The sequence below is a fragment of the Rutilus rutilus genome (assembly GCF_951802725.1).
Source record: "Rutilus rutilus genome assembly, chromosome: 7".
Lineage (NCBI taxonomy): Eukaryota > Metazoa > Chordata > Actinopteri > Cypriniformes > Leuciscidae > Rutilus > Rutilus rutilus.
Genome location: NC_140221.1, coordinates 61,342 through 84,099, shown reverse-complemented (window position 1 = coordinate 84,099; position 22,758 = coordinate 61,342).

The window sequence follows — 22,758 nt, the reverse complement described above, 5'->3', positions numbered from 1 at the left end:
TGCCACCGGAACCTGGTTGTAGCCACTGGCAAGGTCCAATGTGGAAAACCACTGGGCTCCACACAGGGCATCCAGGGACTCCTCGATCCGGGGCAGAGGAAAAGCATCCTTCCGTGTCTTACTATTCAACTGCCTATAATCAACGCAAAGATGAATCTGACCATCCTTTTTCCTCACGACTACAATCGGAGAGGCATAAGGACTAGAACTCTCTCTGATCACCTGACTCTGCAGCAATTGGTAAATATGCTGCTTAACTGCCTCATAGTCTGAAGGGGGCAAACGTCGATACCTTTGCCGTATTGGGTCAGTATCGAGCAGAGTAATCTCATGGGTAATGAGCTTAGTACAGCCCAAGTCACCCTCATAAGCTGAAAAAACAGATCTATATGCATGCAAAAGGGACTTAACCTGAGCCTGCTCATCCTGAGGCAACTGAGACAAATCCATCTTCTGGATTGCCTCCTCCATTTTATCTACTTCGACTGCCTGCGATGCAATAGTGGCTCAGTGAAAGAATTGTTCCTCTGATGGTACAACAACATCACACCCCTCTGACTGTGAAACAGTCTCGACTTTACACAATGTTCCCACCGCAACATGAGGCTGCAGTAAGGCGTCCTGTTCCCCTATATTAACTATAGGTACAAAGGCCAATCCTCGGACAATTGGTACAAGCGATACCGAGGCCAAAAGGCCAGCAGGGAGCGAAATCTCTTTCCTCAAAGGCTCAAACAGCAACACAGGTGAAGGGCCTACAGGTAAGGAAAACGTAACGGGCAAAAATCGCAATGAATTGGCAGGAATTCGCACAGTTTCTCTGCCCCCAACCCTAGCCAGTCGTTCAGTAGTCTCATCAGCATCAGTTTCAGTTTTCTTACAATACTGCAGGGCAGAAATCCATGCAGGAGTCTCTTTCACTGTTGGAAGGTCAAAAAGCGTATGTCCATGTTGACTAAACAACTCCCTATAGCACCCCTGAATAACGTTCATGCCCAACAACCCCGGTAACCCACCCGGTAAAGAAGAGTGGGACAGGTCTTTCACCACAAGTACCCCCTTATTCTGGATTTTCTTCCCGAGAACAACAAAATCTAACTCCAAATAACCCAGATAAGGTATATCTAAGCCATTTGCAGCCCGCAAATGTAGCCACCTACAACCAAGCAACTTCTCTTTACCTCAAGGCTCATAATGTTGGAGAAAGAATCTCTCTGATATAGTGGTCACCATCGACCCAGTGTCCAATAAACAGGGAACCTCTACCCCACCCATAGTAATAGTGACAGAAGGACAACTACCTAATAATTTTAAAAGGGCCTGGTTCCCACCTGATTCAGAGGGCCGGGAGCCGACTGCTACCCCTCCTGAAGTGTGGCTCATCAATTCAGGGGGTTGAAGTTTTCCGCCGGCCTACTAGGATGCAGAGAGCTACCTGGCTGTGACAAAGATACCTGCTGCTCGGTAGATCTACGAAAATCCAAAACACAATTTCGGGCAATATGGCCTGGTTGGTTACAACGTCTGCAAATTATAGTGTTAACTCGCCTAGATTGATTAAAAGCATGCTGCGACTGCAGTTGCTGTAGTCCTTGGGTGAGTTGATTTAGCTGCTCTTGTTGGGCCCTCAACATCTCTTTCAATTCAGCCAACTCAGACTGATTCTCTCGACCACGGGAGGGTAAACTATGCCCTTGGACTCTATACTGAGTAGCGAGAGATGGAACAGAGTAACTTCTTTCCCGTGTATCAGGGCGAAAACCCTCATCAACCCACCTAATTGCCTCTTTCCTTACATCCAAAATGGTAGACTGTGGATGGAGCCGGACATGGCGCTTAAGCTCACGGCATAAGCTGTTATCAATCACGTGTTCTACAAACTGATCCCTAAGTAAAGTAGAGGAGTTAGGTACGCCATCTGGAGCGCATTGTACTACCTTCTCCATCAAAGCAAAAAGGGCATGTGAGAAGTCTTGCAAGGACTCCCCCTCTTCTTGTTTACGTGAGAAAAACTGCTTCTGAAGAGAAATATACGAGCGTGCACACCCATATAACTCTAATACAGAAAACACCTTTTCAGGATCCTCCCTCTCCTCCCTTGATCTAAACCAAACCAAAACAAAAAAACTAGAAAACGTACTCACAAGTAATGAGCTTCCGTTGTTCACTGCCCGATGCTGCTTTGCCGCTGTAAAATAAACACTCACTCCAAAAACACACACACAAAAAAATATATATATATACCTCCAATTTCAAACACATACAACAAAGCACCCCAAGATTTAAAGTACACACCCCTGCTTGAAAACAAAACCCTGCCGACTACGCCAAATGTGAGCGGAGGCTAATGCCACCTAAGGGATAAATGTATTTTATACACGCTCCCAACTACAGGGTTTCCAAACAAATGGAAAGGACAAGCAGAGATGTGTACAATCTTTATTTGATGTTCAAAGAGGTAAAAGAATATATATTATACAATCACACAAGTTGAGGGAACAATGCAAAAGTACAATTACATTCACACAAAAATAAATAAATAAATCAATACTGATGTTATACAGCGGTCACCTGTAAAATTGGATCTTGGACACGACAGTCAATATCAATATCCCATGGGATAAGTTAACATTTGGGAATGAGAAAAGAAAATTAAATTCAAGCCACCTCAAATCACACCATCATGCAATTGTATAACCAAAACCACAATCCACACAATAAGCAAACAAAATAAATCAAATAAATCCTCCCAGTCCCAGCGGTAATCCTTGATGTTACAAGGAATTGACGACAAATAAGATCTCAAGAACACAATTCACAAGCAACAACAAATCAAAGAAAAATACAATGAAATCAAATTATAACAAAAGTATCAGATTCAAGAAAAACTATTAAATCAACCAATATAACAAAAAGTTTATCAGAAAAGAAAATACAATTAAATCAACCAATATAACAAAAAAATTATCAGAAAAGAAATTACAATTAAATCAACCAATATAACAAAATTAATCCATACCAAATAATCTCAACGCACACACACACACACACACACACGTTTGCACCAAGCTCACTCAAACACGCGCTTGTATCAACACACACTCAACATAAAGACTCGTCCACATACCCCCATGCACTCGCATCAACACACACTCACATAAAACCCTGCGCACATAACCATGTGCGTCTATCATAGTAATCAGTGGGACTTGAGCGCACAACTTCTCCAGTCTCCACAGCACAACACCACTGTTCGCCGTAACGAGCCGCCACACAGCAGCAAAACAACAGCGGGCAGATATCTATAAAATAATTACCCAATTTAGCCATTAACCCCACATGCACTATCTAAAATTACATCTTCGGTTAAAAAAAACAACTCACAAAGTACTACATAAACTTACCTGCAGCACCATTGACGGGCCCTCGGTACGATCGGTAAGAACGGTGAACAACCACCAATACGGCCTTGATCACACTACATAAACGAGCAATAATTAAAAAACGACACTACAATCAAATGCAACATCATATCAATGCAGTAGCGTACCTTAAAATGTTTATGTAGTTGGACATTCACAGGCCCACGGCAAGAGTCAAAAGAAGTGAATTTCCCACTTATGCAGTCTACTATCTCGCTCAATGCTTAACGCATATTAGGTAGCTTCTTTTTGCGACACAATGACACCACCTGCATACCATGCCGGAGGGAAAACGGAAGTAAACGTAAATCTCCGCGTTTTTAAAGGGGCCGTGAGCTTCCGCGTTTTTAAAGGGGCCGTGAGCTTCCGCCCGGCTCCACCCACCTTAAAGGGTCACCCCATTACATCTATATGGATTATGTGATTATGTAATTTTTATTAAAAAATATATACAAACACATGTATTAAAGAAAAAAAAAAAGATTGATAAACGTATTTGGAATGGGATTAAACAACAAGTGCTTTGGGTGTCTTGTTCATTATATTTATTTTCATATAAAAGCAACAGAACTTAAATTACATCCAGTTTATTAGCAACACTGTGCACGAGCGTGAATCCCGCGATATCCATCTTTGATCTCGCAGGTGTCTGATCCACTACGAGAAGAGAGATCTGTCCGGCTTGCCTGCGCTTTTTTCACTCCTCCTCTCACTGCATCCGCCTACTCTCGACTACATCTCAGGCGAGGCAAGGCGCATCTCAAACAAGCCTATTAGCTCCTCAACGGATCGAGTCCAAACCGAACTTCCCGACCTAAACATTTTGTGGGCGGGGCTAAGTTCGGCTGGCATCCAGGCTAGTGATCCACTGTTAATGAATTATGATTTATACTTATGGTGTTTATATTTCAATTTAACACGGTTTTATTTCTATTTTATTTATCTATTTGTATCTATTTGAATAAGCAGCTGGAAGTAGTAAAAACATATTTCAAAATAAAAGTGCTTATTTATTTCAGGTTTGTTTATAATGAAATGTCACACATTATGCATAAAAATTTGGTAACACTTTATCTTAATGTCCTTGTTACACGTTACATGTATTTACTACAGTAATAACTATAAATTGGGCATTATTACATGCAACTAACCCTCAACCAAACCCTAATCCTACCAAAACGCTATAGTACGTACATGTAGTTAATTATTATTAGGCTACTTAGTACTTAAATGTATACTTACACTGTAACAGGGAACACATAAAGTGTAACCAAATTGTTTTTTTCCCCAGATTATAATTGCTATTTTGGTTACATAATAAACTGTAACAAAATATATTGAATTGAATTCGATGTAGCTTCTCTCTGGGCTGCCCGTCACAGAAAATAAGAACATAATAATGTAACATAACATAATTTAACATATTTAACAAATATATAGATTTTACTAGTATCAGCACACTTTTCCTTTAAGAAGGTTATGCCTGTCGATGATCTAAAAGCAAATAGTAGTGCTGGTCCTGATGGTTTGCAAGCTAAATTTGTTAAATCTGCTGCTCATGTATTAATGTATCCTCTTGCAGATCTATTGTCATTGTCTACCAGTTCTGTTCCGTCTATATGGAAATGTGCAAAAGTTACTCCCTTGTTCAAAGGTGTAGACTCATCTGAGAATAATTATCGTCCAATTTCTATTATTTGTTCTATTGCAAAATTTTTTTGAGAAACTTATTTTTAATCAATTATCATTGTTTATTAATTCATTAAATATTCTATCTCCGTTGCAGTCTGGTTTCAGACCTAATTTTTCTACTACGACTGCTCTTTTAAAATTCACAAATGATGTGTTTTCATCCTTTGACAAAGGCCAAGCCACAGGTGCCATTTTCACTGATCTTTCTAAGGCTTTTGATATGGTCAGTCATTATCTTCTTCTTGATAAATTGTATTCCATTGGTTTAACTAGAAATGCTCTTCTTTGGTTCAATGCTTATCTTAATAACAGACGTCAATGTGTTTTAGTACATTTTAATTTTGTTCAAAAATGGTTTCATAACAATATGCTTATATTGCATAAGAGGAAATCTTGTTGTATGATGTTTGGGTCGCGTCATTATTCTTATCCTTTTGATTTGAATATTATTTTTGATGATGGCTTATCTCTTGATAATGTTGATTCATTAAATATCTTGGTCTTTGGATTGATCCTGAACTTACTTTTAAGCCCCTTATTTATTATATTGTTAATAGAATATATTATTGTCTGCGTTCACTCTATCGCTCAATCAATTGTTTTACATTTTAAATCAGAAATTTGTTTCTCAGTTAATATTACCTCTTATTGATTATGCCGATATTGTTTATCAAAATACCCATGATATTTATCTTAAGCCTCTTAATGTTGTTTACAATTCTTTGTGCAGGTTTGTGTTAAGGTGTCCATATCGTACTCATTGTCATATGTATGAATTGCTTAATTGTTTGCATCCTAAATCTAGAAGACAATTCCATTGGCTTCTGTTTATTTTTAAATGTGTTTATTTTGTTTGTCCTTTTTATTTGAAATAATTTTTGAGTCCATAGAGATCTTCTTACTCTCTTAGACATACACAATATCCTTTTTTTCTTGTTCCTAAAATTTTCTGTGAAGTCGGACGTACAGTAGGTCATTTCAGTATAAAGCCCCTTTTGACTGGAATAATCTTCCTGTTTTTCTGAGATCTACTACCTCCCTTAATCGGTTTACACCATCTTTATTTCCTTATCTTAAAATAACTTTTTTTCTTTAACTTTTTAATTTTTCTTTTTTTTTCTTCTTTTTTTTTTGATAATTCGAGGATTTTCTGTTATTAATTGGTCTTATGTTGATGTTACTGATGTATGATGTTGAGTTTTTGTATATCAACTGTGATTTGTGGGTGTGGGGGGCAGGTTGAGCATTTCTTTAGTTTTGTATTTTACACGAGACTAGATAATGGTCTGAGATGTCATCGCTCTGCTGCAGAATTTCAACGGCATCAACATCTATTCCATGTGATAATATTAGATCTAGAGTATGATTACAACAATGAGTAGGTCCTGACACGTGTTGTCTAACTCCAATAGAGTTCAGAATGTCTTTAAATGCCAATCCCAATGCATCTTTTTTGTTATCTACATGTATATTAAAATCACCAACAATTAGGACTTTATCTGCAGCCAGTACTAACTCTGATAGAAAGTCAGCAAATTCTTTGATAAAGTCTGTATGGTGCCCTGGTGGCCTGTATACAGTAGCCAGCACAAATCTCAAACGTGATTTATCATTTACACTATATATTGTTACATTTAGCAAACAACACTTCAAAAGAATTATATTTAAAACAAGACTTCTCAGTAATTCTGAAGATATTACTATAAATTACAGCAACACCTCCCCCTTTGCGTGTCAGACGAGGCTCATGTTTATAACAGTAATCTTGCGGGGTGGACTCATTTAAAGTAATGTAATCGTCTGGTTTTAGCCAGGTTTCTGTCAAACACAGCACATCTAGATTATAGTCTGTAATCATATCATTAACAATAAGTGAAATGATATTAATAAGTGGGATCGAATATTCAGCAACCCAAGCTTTATCATTTGCTCATTTGTATTAAATCTGTTTTTTATTTGTTGAACATCAATTACATTTTTAACCTTAGATGGTTTGGAAGTTTTTTGTATTTCCTAATTCGGGGAACAGACACAGTCTCTATATGATGATATCTAGGTGAAAGAGGCTCTATGTGATGGGATTTATCTGACCTTGGTGACGTGAGGCCGCTAGCAGACGGTCGGTTTAGCCAGTCTGTCTGCTTCCTGACCTGAGGCCCAGATTGTCATGTTTGAGCTCTAAGACTATGTGCCATATTACTAGAGAGAAGAGCAGCACCATACCAGGAGGGATGAATACCATCTCTTTCCAACAGGTCAGGTCTGCCGCAAAAACTTTTCCAATTGTCTATGAATTCTATGTTATTTTGCGGACACCACTTAGACAACCAGCCATTGAGTGAGGACAATCTACTGACTATCTCATCACTCCTGCGAACAGGAAGGGGGCCAGAGCAAATTACAGTGCCTGACATCGTACTTGCAAGTTCACACACCTCTTTAATATTAATTTTGGTGATCTCCGACTGGCGGAGTCGAACATCATTTGTGCCGACGTGAATAATAATCTTAGAGAATTTACGATTATCATTTGCCAGCATTTTTAAATTTGCTTTGATGTCAGGCGCTCTGGCTCCCGGCAAACATGTGACTATGGTGGCTGGTGTCTCTATTTTCTCGTTCCGTGTGATCGAATCGCCAATAACTAGGGTACAATCAACAGGATTCTCAGTGGGTGTTTCACTGAGTGGGGAGAACCTGTTTAATGTTGTTATCGGAACGGAAGAGCGGCGTTTTGTCCCGCGACTACAGCGTCTCACCGTCACCCAGTTGCCCTGCTGCACGGGCTCTACTTCAGCCGGAACAGAACAATGTACAGAGTTCACTAAGCTAGTCGCATCCAAAGCAGTATCTAAAGCCCTTGCACTCTTACTATCCTTGATTAAAGTTTGGATGCGTGTCTCTAGTTCTGAAATCTTCCCCGTCAGCTTTACTATCTCCCTGCATTTATCACATGTAAAGCCCTCAGTGATGACAGAGAAGGATATGCTAAACATGTTGCATGAGGTGCAGGTGACAATAAGAGGAGAAGATGACATGACTTACCGTGTCCTACTCACCTAAGTTGTTTGATGGACTCGTAAAAGGCGTGAGCGTGCGCGAGAAAAAAAAATAAAATAAAGAGCGCGCGGATGGCACGCTAACAGGTTAGCTAATTACTAGCGTGTTGTGCTAGCAATAACGATTTAGATTGAAGCTAGCGATGTTAGGTTAATGTGTGATGTTGAGTAAGTTATATTTAGCAGTATAAACAACAAGGAACAATCGAGGAGCCAACAAGGGGCTGACGAGGGACAGGTGTTGGTGATTGATGTCATGGGAACTAATAAGGGTAACTGTGGTGACAAACAAGGTACTAGGCAAAACAGGACTCAAACACAGGAAGTGAACACAGAAACAATGGGGAACTAAGAATATACTTCAACATAAAAGACAGTATAGGGATCGTGACACACACATTCTCTTTATGTGAAAATGCAATGTTCTTATTTTATGATAATCATTTTTGTTAATATTTGTAGATTTGCACAGACATGCTACAAGATGGCATTGCAAAGAGCACAGCAACACTTTCCATGATATCAAAGCAACTCAGAAGAATTTGTGTAATAAGCCTGAAGAAGCACTAAAAAAAAAGAGACAGAGTTGGTGGAGTTAATGTCTACATTGTTGAGAGAAAGTTTTGCCACAAATGCAAGGTAGTGTATTCTAAATGTGCAATGCACTTGACATCAATACTGTATGTGAATCATAGTTTAGGAGAGATATAAGTAATGGGGGTCGACATCCTTATCCAAAAGCTGTCAATCAGTAGTCTAATAAAGTTTAGTTTACTTTCATTGTTATTTCCTGACACTGTCCACATTCTCCCCCACTCCCATTCGCTTGATGTCCTGTTTACAGTCTACAGGGAATAACCCTAACCCTTAGTCTAAATTCTCTCAACAATGTCAACAACTGATTATGTTAATGAAGGATGCTTCTTAATATTAAGCTTAAAATGTGTTTTAATATCACTATTAGTAAGGATAGTATGATCTTTAATTGCAAGATATTTAAAATGTACCTGAAGTATACTTGCAATAGTTCCACTTTAGGCAAGGGAAGGCAAGTTGATTTATATAGCACATTTCATACACAATGGTAATTCAATGCTTTACATAGAAGTAATTAAAATAATCAAAAGAAATAAGAACAGTTATAAAAAGGAAATAAAATACAGTGCATACAGTCGGACGAACAGTGGTACAGTGCTTATTCAGTAAATGCACAGCTAAACAGATGTGTTTTGAGTCTGGACTTTAATGTGACTACTGTAGGAGCTCATCTGATCTCTTCTGGAAGGTTGTTCCAGCATAATAGCTAAAAGCAGACTCACCATGCTTTGAGTAAAGTCAAGTGAAGTCACCTTTATTTATATAGCGCTTTTTACAATACAGATTGTATCAAAGCAGCTTCACAGTGATAACATGAAAATAATACAACAAATTTTGTTTCTAGAAAAAAATTGCGTAAGTAAGGCAGATCAATAATATTGTTGAATATTAAATGTCCCCAACTAAGCAAGCCAAAAGCCAAGGCAACAGTGGCAAGGAACCAAAACTCCATCAGGGCAGTATTTCTTGCTGATGTGACCTTGGGATAGAGTGACCGTATGTCCTCTTTTTCCCGAACATGTCCTCTTTTTGGACCCAAAAAAATGTGTCCAGCTGGGATTTCGAGATCGCCCAAAATGTATGGGATTCGGCTTTTGCTTTCTACAAAACTGGGCCCTCATTAAATTATGGAATAATAAAAACTTTTTTTTTTAAATAGGCCTATTTGCAGCGTTGCCAACTTTGGGACTTTGGCTGGAGTGAGACTCTGTAAAACATCAGTGCGCACGCGTAACTCTAACCCTAATTTTAAAAACATCAGTCCTTGTTTACTTAGTATAAACCCTGATTTATGAAAAAAAAAAGAAGTTTTTTTCAAAATGTACAATTAATTTATTGATTGCACTATAAAAAATAAAAAAAAGATAGAGGTGATTAAATAACAAACATGCAAAACAACAACATCAAACAATAAAAAATCTCAAAACAAAACGGACACATAATAGTTACTCCACCTCCCCAGAAAACCACAACACAAGTTTCACACATTAGGCCTGTTGTAGCCTATGCCACAGTGGCAGTGTTGGCCTGCTTCACTACCTCTGCAGGAGGCTCGTATCTGAAGCAGGGTTCAATCCGTTCATTGCGTCTGTCACGTGACAAATGAACGAAAGACTCGGAAAGTAATTATTTATGTTCCCTGTAAATTATTTTTGACTGCATTATAATGATTTCTCAATTCAGAATATGATGAAGACTGCGTAGGTGGATGTGTCCGGGGAATTTGGCTGTTAAAAGTATAACATTTAAAGCCCCTTAAATGAATGAAATGACTCAAAAAAAGATTTGTTCATTTAAATGAACGAGATCGAACAAACGAGTGAGTAAAATTATCCGAACTTCCCATCACTCACAGGGTGCCATCAAGTGCCAGTCTGTTCCTGGTGTCAGTCTTGTTTAGGCCAATAACTGAAAAGGTTCGCTAAGCATCCGCATTTGACTGTGGCAGGCTCAACACAATCTGGGCAACTTTTGATCCTTTTTTTGATCATCACACAAAATGGGGGAATTAATTAACACGGATTAATTTTTCACAACAAGACAAGTAATATGCGCTAACAAAGTAAATAGGGTCAATTTTGATTTCAGTTGGACTTTAATGTCTCCATGAAAATGATTTTTTACTTTTGAAAATTATAACAACTTTTAATATAAGTGAACTTAAAACTTTCCTCACATAAACCCAAAAATAAATGTAATATTTACATTTGCCCTTCCTGTCTAACAGGTATGAAATATACAGAAATTGAATTAGGTTATCAAACAGTCCGCATGCACTGCATAAATTATTAATTAAATTAGATTAATCCTTATTAAAGCTGCAAGCATTCTTTAGTCAAGAGCAGTGAGTGATTTTCTCTGTTCCCTTTGTTCTTTGGTTAACTTTACTGACTACAGAATTAGTGGCTGCTGTCACTTTAAAATCTGCCGCTGCTGACAGGCTCTCACGCATCTCATTTTGTCATTTACTCTTGTTCATTTAAGACTTTATGTAACTAATTTAAGACTGCTTATTGTTATGAGGATACTCGACAAAACTGACATTTTGGCATGTGTTATTGTTCGTTCAAGTGCGATAGAGAACTGCCCAGCAAAACTGATTCTGACGCGCTCGAGACTGGCGCGAGTCTTTCTGTGCGTTGTGTGTGTGAGTGTGTGCGTCAGGACATTCACAGACAGCGCGATACCTGCTCATTATAACTTTCAGTGAGGTATTTTTAGTGTGTGCAAGCGACATTCCTGGACGCGGCTGTGCGCATTGACGCAGGCAGGCGCTCCCCATCAAACACATTTACGTTGTGGCAACGTCTGTGGCACGTTGCATTTCTTCTATGGCAACGTCGCTGTCTACGTGCTCGCAACATTGTAACAACGTAGAATTGTAAGACACAACAGGGCTGTAGCAACGTTGCTACGCGACATTCAGCAACTGAGAGACGACGTTCTGACAATTTTTTGTTTTTATTCTAGATAGGCCTATAGATATCACCCATTTATCATTTTATATGTTGAGGTTAATTTTGAATTAGTCATATGTTAAATAATTAAAACATATGTACTCCTCACTGCCCTGAAGCGTGAAAATCAGCCTTTTAAATTTCAACTGATCGTTGGGCCGTCTCATTCTTCATCAAGCAATCCATACGTGAGAATTGTGTTTAATTCACTTCAGCTAAATAAGATACGTAATTATTCAAACACAACCTACAACTTCCTTATCTGATGTGACATTTTTTTGAACATCTTCTGGTCAGATATGACAAATATTTAACTTTATGCCAAAAGGACTTTAATGATGAGTAACGTTAATTGATTTCAGCACTCATTGAGCAGCCAGCAAAGCCTACTTGTTGCACGTTAATGTTTTTTACTTTTTTTTTTTTTTTTATGTTTGTAGCTGCTCGCACACCTGATTATTTTTTCCTTTGATTTGTCATCTCATTCGTTTCTTTGCCAGCTTTTCGCATGTTTGCTCATGCTAGTTAAGGTTAGTCCACTCTTTGTATAATATGTTTGTTTGTTTTTCTTCTCACAAATGTATGACTTTTGGAAGTGCAATTTGATTACCATATGCAGTTTTAATAAAGTTGAATTAGCTAACCTTCTATGTAATTTTTACATTTGTACACTTCAAAGTGTACACTTGCAGGTGTTGATTATAATGAATTTACTGTTAGGCCCATAAATAATAATAAGGATAAACAATATTTAAAAAGTATATAATTTTATAACATATGACTAATTCAAAATTAACCACAAAACATAACATGCTAAATGGGGAATATCTATAGACCTATCTAGCATAAAAAAATAATAATTGTCAGAACGTCGTCTCTCAGTTGCTGAATGTCCCGTAGCAGCGTTGCTAGAGCCCTGTTGCGTCTTACAATTCTACGTTGTTACAATGTTGCGAGCACGTAGACAGCGACGTTGCCATAGCAGAAATGCAACGTGCCACAGACGTTGCCGCAACGTAAATGTGTTTGCTGGGACGATAAAGTTAAACGGAATCAGTCCAGGAAACATCCACAAATCCAGAGGAGCAAAGAAACGAATGAGACTAAATAGCAGACAAATGAAATGGAAAACTAAACAGTGCAAGCGAGGCTACATTAGTCACATTAGAAAATGAAGTTGTAGGTTGTGTTTGAATTTACATTTACATTTATTCATTTAGCTGACGCTTTTATCCAAAGCGACTTACAATTGCTATATATGTCAGAGGTCGCACGCCTCTGGAGCAACTAGGGGTTAAGTGTCTTGCTCAGGGACACATTGGTGTCTCACAGTGGATTCGAACCCGGGTCTCTCACACCAAAGGCATGTGTCTTATCCATTGCGCCACACCACCCCCATAATTACGTATCTTATTTAGCTGAGGTAAATAAAACGCAATACTCATGTATCCTTGCTCGATGAAGAATGAGCCAACAACACAATGAGCCCAACGGGCGGTTGAAATTTAAAAGGCTGATTTTCGCGCTTCAGGGCAGTGACGATTACAATCAATTCAATTCAAATTTATTAGCCATTTCAACTAAGTTGATAGGAATTTGTCTTGGTATGCTCACATACAGCTTAATTGACATAATACACTGACATTACAACATGTTCCACACATACTTCACAACAACAACAAATACACGGACATAAAAGCCTCATATTGCACATGAGATGAGTTAGCAGAATGACCAAATGAAGGGTGCTTGAAAACAGAACCTCATATAAAACATTCTGGGAGTAAACTGATATGAAAGCATTCGGTATCCTAGCCTCAGACCATATTTAGGTGACGTATGGCCTGGGGATAGGTACTGTCTCTGAAGCGTGATGTTCTACTGGTAATGCTTCTATACCTCTTGCCTGATGGCAAAATATTAAATAAATAATTTGCTGGGTGGGAGGAGTCAATGGTGATGTTTCTTGCCTTCTTAATGATTCTAGTGTTGAAATGTGAAGCTATGGAGGGCATACTACAGCTTATGATCTTAGATGCTCTGCTCACTACTTTCTCAAGCTGTTGCTTGCCTTGACTGGTTGCATTACCATACCAGGACAGGATAGAGAATGTTAGCACGCCTTCTATGGCGGCTCGGTAGAAGTGAGTCATGCATTTCTGGCTGACCCCGAATTTCCGTAACTGACGGAGGAAATAAAGTCTCTGATGGGCTTTGTTTACTGATGTTCAAGTCCCATGAGAGCGACTGGTGAATGGTGGTGCCCAAGAAACGGAAGGACGGGACCCTCTCAACAACCTGATCATTGATGGAGAGGGAAAGGTGTTGAACAGTCTTCCTTCTAAAATCTACAATCATTTCTTTTGTTTTAGTTGTATTGAGGATTAAGTTATTGGCCTCGCACCACTTCACCAGCCGCTCAACCTCTGCCCGATAGTCAGTCTCATCACCATCAGAGATAAGGCCTAATATGGTGGTATCGTCTGCAAATTTTAACAGTTTGACTGATGTTTGATTGGATGTGCAATTATTAGTGTAAAGTGAAAATAAAAACGGGGACAGGACACACCCTTGTGGGGCGCCGATATTAAGAGTCCTCGTTGATGACACATGATTATTAATTTTAACAAATTGTTTCCTACAGGATAAAAAGTTCAAAATCCATTGACAGAGAACAACATCAACACCCATCGCTAAAAGAGAATTATACAGCCTGATAGGGATAATGGTGTTGAAGGCTGAACAAAAATCAAGGAACAGGATGCGAGCATATGTATTTTTTGACTCAAGATGTTGGAGAATAAAATGAACGCTCAATGACACTGCGTCATCTACACCCCTATTTGCCCTATAGGCAAACTGATGATAGTCCAGTGTGATATGCGCTAGTTTTCTGCAGACCAAGCGCTCAAATACCTTCATTACAGTCGATGTGAGCGCAATTGGCCTGTAGTCATTTAGGCAGGTGATGTTATTCTTCTTAGGCACTGGAATAACCATAGCTGATTTAAAACAGATAGGTACAGTTGAGGAGGAGAGAGACCAGTTAAAGATGTAAGTGAATATTGGAGTAAGCTGGTCTGCGCAGTTCCTCAGCGTAACTGGTGTTATACCATCAGGCCCCGCAGCTTTCCTGATATTTTGATGGTGCAGCAGCCTCCTAACATCATGCTCTGAGATTGTAAAGGGGGGGGAGGGGTGATCGACCATACCCGTTAGAGGAAGGCTCAGAGAATTAATCTGGGTTACTCTGGGCTCAAATCTGCAGTAAAAATCATTTAGCTTCTCAGGGAGGGAGGGGTCGCAGTCTGAGACGTGATACTTGATCTTATAGTTGATAATTGTCTGCAGACCCTGCCAGACACCCTTAATATCATGGACTTGGAGCTTATTTTCAAGTTTCACTCTGTAAGTGGCTTTAGCTGTTTTAATAGCCTTTTTGAGTTGGTATTTGAGGAGTCTGTATAGTGCTTTATCATCACATCTGAATGCAGCGTTTTTACATATGTAGTCCAGTGGTTGTCAAGACACCGTTGGCACAACAATGGCCCTGAACGGTGGTTTAATGTCAACATTGTGACAATGCTGTAACAACCTTCACCACACAACGTATTTATAGCAACCTTTTGGCCATGTTGATAAAACGTTGTTAGAAGGTTGGCTACGTTGTGCCAACGTTCTGTGTTTGCTGGGTCCGTGTCCTGCTCGGTCCTGCTCCTCTTTGGCGATGACGGCGTGCGGTTAAAAAATCATAACAAACTAATTTGAAAGTGGGGGGGGGGGACGAACGGGATTTTGAAAAGAGGGGGGGACATGTCCCCCCGTCCGCATAGGAAATTAAGCCCGTGAGTGAAAGGCACACCATTTTGTTATCTGCTTACCTTGTCATCCAAACTTTCAAACGCGCATCAGTAGCTCCGACTCCGAACCTATGCTCTGAACTCTCTCTGAACTTCTCACACGCAACTGACTTATCGTTTTCAGTGAATCAACGATCAGAGAATACTGCAGTGAGAACGTTGTAGGCAGATGTTACAGCTGTGGGTCTTAAACTCCTCTCCTGTCATTAATACGCAGTGGTCTAGTCATCAACAGAAAATGAACGGATTGAGAGGGGAGAAAAATGGATTTTGGCGTGACATTTCTTGCGTGTGCGTGAGAGCGTGAGATTGATGCTGAAAGCGTGCGAGTGTCACGCCAGACGCGTGAGAGTTGGCAACCCTGTATTTGTGGGGAAAATATGTAATATTTGAGTTACATAAAAGCTTTTTATTTGTTTTCTTCCTAATTGTCCTAATTTTTCTCCACTGAATATATATAAAAAATCGGTAACACTTTACAATAATGTTCCATTTATTAAACTCTAGTTAACTACATTAGTTAACCTTCTGGGGTCGGCTAACGTGCCGGCGCGTTTTGCTGGATTTTCTTCACATAGTAACACAATAGACTTAAATTACACCGTCATTTATGGTCATACAGAAAAAAGAAATATGAAAAAAGAATCTGTGAGATGTCTACTTCTGTATGTGTCCACTTAGAATCAAATATAAAACATTGTGCTTTTGTAAAATAAAGAAAATAAACAGGGTGTGCTTTCTGCCTCTCCGTGGCGGTGAACTTTTCTTTCTTGAGCACGTCTATAAACTGAAACAAAACTCAGCGAATACTTGTCACACATTTATGAGCCATATACCTTTATAAACATTTAAGTGTGTACTTTTAAATGATCGGATTCAAACTGAAAACAAATATTCTCTGTTTAAGTAATTTGTATAAAACCAACAAGATGTCCAGTTTCTCAAACCCTTGCTCATTAGTTTTAATTTGACCACGCCCACACGCGCAAAAGAGATTGACATGCAAATCTCCACATGGAAGGCGAACGCGCTCGTTACCTCAAACACAAAGCACCAAACTTCATCAGTCTCTGCTTTTCGTCGAGTTTGGAAGACACACTGTGAGCTTACATTGGATTTACCTCAGAAGAAGAAGAACGCGGTTTGAAAACAAGAAATATGTAAGGTTAGAAATGTATTCTGTATTATATTTGTTAATGTTATTGTTGCATAAACTTCACATTGCAGTTGAACTGTTACTAGATATATGGTGAATATTATAATATTTAGACACGTGTTTACTGTTAAATACTGTGTTTGTGGATATCTGCTCAAACGTAGATATGTATAATATGGTAACCATAATGTTTCATATTTTGGAGCGTGCTGTGCGTTTGAATGTTTCATATTCAAAAAGCGCTCTGCGTTTAAAAAGCAAAACGCACCAAACATTAGGCTTCATGTTTTTACTCCAATCTCATTTCATAACATCATAACGAATGGAAACATTTGAAGTAACATATGATAATCATTATATTTTTCTCTAGCGCAGTTGTTACTGAAGTGTTCCTTTTTAACGATTTTGCTGCCTGCTATAGGCTATTGTTATTATTATTTTATGCAGCACTGCAGCCTATGCCTACAAGGCACAACAAACCTGGTGTTCATTATATATTGTTGGAAACATTTGTGTGTGTGTGTGTATTCTGTGAATTTTAAAAAGCAATTTTAACCAGAAAAATCTAAAATGTATTCCCAAAATTGTGCAGCCCTATAGTTTCTCTTAATATCAGCATGGTCAGGTTTTTTTGTTTGTTTTTTACAGGGACCAGATGCCCCACGGATGAGTCCTGCTGACTTCAACATTCACATGAGTCTCTGTACATGAACATGGTAAAGTGAAAAATCAAACACCTTGGAAATGACAGGTATGTACAAGGAATGGCACAAAGGTCTCTGTCTTTGGATCATTGTTTTCAATAATGTGCTTTTTTGTAATTTGTTGTGTATCTTTGGATTATGTTGTGTTGTAAATAAATCCAAACAATGAAAAAGCCATTCTTTTTTTAAATCTCCTCATTCTTTGTGCAAGGTTGCTCAGAATGACAGGGCCTGATTCTAAGATTATCTCGTCCCAGGCAAGACTGTCAGCTGGCCTGAATGCAACATTGGTCAAACTGCTTCTCAATCTATTACCCTCAGCAGCACGGCAACAGCCAAGAGACACAGAGCAGCGCTTGCTTGTCAACAGTGGCACATGGCTCCTGAAGAGCGTTTAAAAAAAAGAGCCCAAATGTAAATTCACGGATAATTTACAGAGAAAATTCCTGTGTTTTCGTCTCGGTCGGGATCCGTGTGAAACAGAATGCATGACCTGCAAAGCTGGCACGTACGTGTCATTGTCACATTCACCGTCTGTCATCGTCCTGTCTTCACTACAGTTCCCAGAATCCTCCTTGTCTCCACAACTCACTCCCTCTATTACCCACCTGTTCATCGTCATCATCACCTGCATCACCTGTCTTGTGTTCATCTGTGTGTGTATTTAAGTTCCTGGTCTTCACTCGTCTTTTGTCGGTTATTGTTTGTGCATTTGCACACTGTTTCGTGTTTGTTTGGATTTTGCCTATGGAATAAATATTGAGTATTTTGTATCTTCGCTTGACCTTCGTCTTCTTCTTCAACCCGTTGACGTTACAGTCATGAAGTTGCTAGCGACCTCGAAGCCCACATAAGGAAAGTATTGAAGTGAACATCTGGAGGACTGAAATTATTTTTTACTGAAATAGTTTTTTTTTTATGGCAACTGATTTTATTTGATTTTTTAACCAATGGTCATGAATAGAAACAGTGTCATGTAAAAGGTGTTGTAACACGGAGTCAGAGACATTCGAATCCATCTGCAAGGCTTTATTAAGAATCGTCAACAGGCAGGAATAATCACCAGAAAACAGGAACAACGTAGGAAATCCGGGACACAGTTCAATAGACAGGCAATGGTCGCAATGGCAGGTAGCAAGAATCGTCAACGGGGTACACAGTCCAGAGTCATACACAGAAAATCCAACACGGAGATAAACGCTCAGAATTACGACCATAGGGAACGATAAGACTTCGCAATGAACAAGAGAAAGTCCGCGCCTATAAAGGCGATAACTAATGGGATGATGAGCCACAGCTGGGACGGAAAAGTACTGGGTCCGTGTGAGAAAAGAGTCCGGGCGGAACTAATATTCGGGTGATGGTTCCCGCTGTGTTCGGTTGGAAAGGGCCACAGAGGCGCTATTAGTGACAGGTGTTATAAGCGAAACAATTTTTTTATTTGTTTGTCATTATTCTATTGTTGTGGGCCAAAAGTTGAATGGAAAGAATGTATTACTTTATGTATTAAAGTTCAATAACATAGTTGCAATGCATTTGTCAAGTATTTGTTGATGCATTCAAGGGAGAACCTTGGGAGAACCCAGATAATCCCTTGGTAGCTGATGTAATCCTAATGATCTGAGTGATCTGTTGGTATGTATTAGAGTTCTCAACGGGTTCGGGTCGAAAATATAATCAAATGACTCGGGTCGGGTCGGACCTCGGGCTTAATCTTTTCCAGTCAGTGAAAAAAAAAAAAACATTTATTAATCATCGCTGCTGTTCACCGTAAAGAAAGTCTGGCTGCTGCGTGCAAGCGCATCACGGAGAGGGGCGGGGGCAGACCTGGCGCCGCTGCGTGCACGCCTTTAGCCTGGAGAAGAAGATGGAGTTGGTGAAAAGTAAACTTGCCTCAGGTGAATTCACCGTCGCTACTACAGCCTATGTATATATTTAAAGTTTATTGTTTCAGTTGTTTGTATTGTTAAAAGGCGTGAACATTAAAGGTTGATTTGAATTTCCGTCTGCTGGTTATGATAATACGTGTATGAGAAAAAAAAAATCCGACGCGGGTTCGGGCAGATAATTCATGTTGATGTGTCGGGTTACATCGGGTCCGGGCTTTAAAAGCCACGGGCCGGGTCGGGTCGGGTTGTTATTTTCAGGCCCGTTGAGAACTCTAGTATGTATTTGTCAGGGAAGCGCAGGACACAGACAGGTAATGCACAATAGACTTTATTAAGAGCACGTAGTGGATTAGGCAGATGATAAACTGGAAGTAGTAGTGTAGGAATCATCAAGTTCACTGATGTTGTTATCTGTATGGCGTGGTGGATGATGAACTGGTGAGCCAGGAACCGGACAGACGAGATGGGGAACCAGATTGATGAGACGAGATACAGGATGAGACCAGGACCAGACGGGAACAGGAACAAGGATCGTAGATAGCTGAGCAGGTAAGTAGATCATGAGGAGTCGGGTATCTCGGTGAGGTATTGACGAGACCGGACAATGAACTGAAGTGAACGTGGGTCTTAAGAGTGCTGGAGATGATGGTGATGAGTGAGGACAGGTGATGACAATTAGAAATCCGGGAATAGTGAGCGAGTGGGTGGAGTGAAGGTGTCTGGAACCACCTAGTCCTTCACGTCTATTGCGATCTCAAAATTCCGGCCAGTTGATAATACCTAGAATATCAAAATCGACTGCTGGCGGTAGATCTTTCTCCTATTTAGCACCAAAACTTTGGAACAGTCTTCCTACCATTGTCCGGGAAGCAGACACACTCTGTCAGTTCGAAGCTAGATTAAAGACACATCTCTTTGACCTAGCTTTCACATAATACATTATAGACTTCTATAATTCAATGTTAGGCTGCATAGATTAGGTCAGCTGGAACCGGGAACACTTCCCATAAATCCTGATGTACTCGTTACATCATAAGAAGAATGGCATCTACACTAATTTTAGTGTCTTTGTTTATCCCGAGGTTTTCCCGCAGCCAGCCGGATCCAGGCCGTATCCAGATCTGATGAAGGACCTTCGCCTGAACCCGATCCAACGCAGTGCTGAAGTGCCAACTAGTCTCTCCCTATGGAGGATCCCTTTACCACTCTACAGATAAAGCGTTGTCGGGAAACTCAATTCGCGTACCTACCCCGAATTGATAAAATAAAATAAAATTCTGTATCAAAAATTATAAGGAAATGCCAGTACTTTGTTTAGGCTTGGTTTGTAGGGAATTTCCAAACCTGCGCACATATATTCAAACGCACATAACTATAGAACCAATTCTTAATGCACATGTGACCGCCGTCTGCGTTTCTCACAGGTTCGCGTTTAAAGTCTGTGTAGAGAGAATGGTGTCGTCTTGGCGGCCCCAAATTTAATAACAAATGATCGTTGCGACGGAAGCGAATCAATCAAAACTAACTTTAGCTGGAAAATAACTTTATTAAAGATCCGCTATAAAGCCAAAACAATCTCTGTTACCTTAAATTATACGTTTATCTCTGTAAAGCTGCTTTGAAACAATCTACATTGTTAAAAGCGCTATATAAATGAAGATGACTTGACTTTACTTGGAACTGGTGCTGACGAGGGTGTGTCCGTGACAGTATTGAGGTCCTAGGCCATTGAGTGATTTATATACCAGTAATAATACTTTAAAATCAATCCTAAATGTAACTGGGAGCCAGTGTAAAGACCTGAGGACTGGTGTGATGTGTTCATATGTTATGGTTCTGCTCAGCGTTCTGTATGAGCTGCAACTGTCTTATGGTCTTTTCGGGAAGGCCAGTGAGGAGTCCATTACAATAATCCACCCTGCTGGTGATGAACGCATGCACACGTTTCTCTAAGTCTTGTCTGGAAATAAAGCATCTAATTCTTGCAATATTTTTCAGATGATAGTATGCTGATTTACTTATTGCTTTGACATGACTACTGAAACTAAAGTCTGACTCCAGAATCACACTGAGATTCCTGACTTGATGTTTAGTTGTTTGACCCCTAGAGTGAAGGTATGTGTTCATCTTGAGAACTTCATCTTTGTTTCCAAACGCAATGACTTCATTTTTGTCTTTGTTTAACTGAAGAAAGTACTGGCACATCCAACTGTTGACTTCATCAATGCATTGGCACAGGGAGTCAATGGGGCTGTAATCGTTAGGCGATAGGGCTAAGTAGAGCTGTGTGTCATCTGCATAGCTGTGGTAGAGCTGTGTGTCATCTGCAGAGCTGTGGTAGATCTGTGTGTCGTCTGCATAGCTGTGGTAGAGCTGTGTGTCATCTGCAGAGCTGTGGTAGATCTGTGTGTCGTCTGCATAGCTGTGGTAGAGCTGTGTGTCATCTGCAGAGCTGTGGCAGATCTGTGTGTCGTCTGCATAGCTGTGGTAGAGCTGTGTGTCGTCTGCAGAGCTGTGGTAGATCTGTGTGTCGTCTGCATAGCTGTGGTAGAGCTGTGTGTCGTCTGCAGAGCTGTGGTAGATCTGTGTGTCATCTGCAGAGCTGTGGTAGATCTGTGTGTTGTCTGCAGAGCTGTGGTAAGCAATTTGATTCTTTCTCATTATTTGGCTCCTTGGGAGTATATACAGGTTGAACAGGAGTGGCGCAAGAATCGAGCCTTGAGGGACTCCGCATGTCATGGATGTCCACTCAGACTTATGGTCTCCTATACTCACATAATAACCTCTCCCATCTAAGTATGACCTGAACCATTTTAGGACTATCCCAGAAAGCCTGACCCAGTTTTCCAGCCTGTCTAGAAGTATGTTATAATCGACAGTGTCAAATGCAGCACTGAGGTCGAGTATTGATAATTTGCCTGTATCAGCACCTCATGTTCAAACACTCATTTGAACTCAGCCAGAACTAGCCTAACTCAGCCAGAATTATGTAGATACACAAACAGGACTACATACTCAAAACATTGAGAGAACGTGGCAGACTTACAAGAGGGAAGTTTGGCATAAGCAGCAATCGTTCTGAGAAGGCTTTAAATAAACAGCTCAGCTTCATAGAGTGGACCTACTGGTTAGCAAGAAGATATAAACATGGAGTACTTGGAAAACTTCTCAAGGTCATAAGGAATAGTAACCACAGATCAGTTTAGGAAGTATCTGTAAAAGTTGCTGGTTATGCATTAACTTGTACCCCCGCCCACCCCTCATTGTCACGAAAGGCAACGTATTAATTATTATTATTAATTTATTTTTGCCTTGGTGTTGTTTATAACTTTGAATCTTGGCCTAGCATTTGAAATGTTGTTAAAGTAGGTTGTTGTTAACTATACGAGTTTGTTTGTTTCTTTGTGTGCTGCCTATAGTGT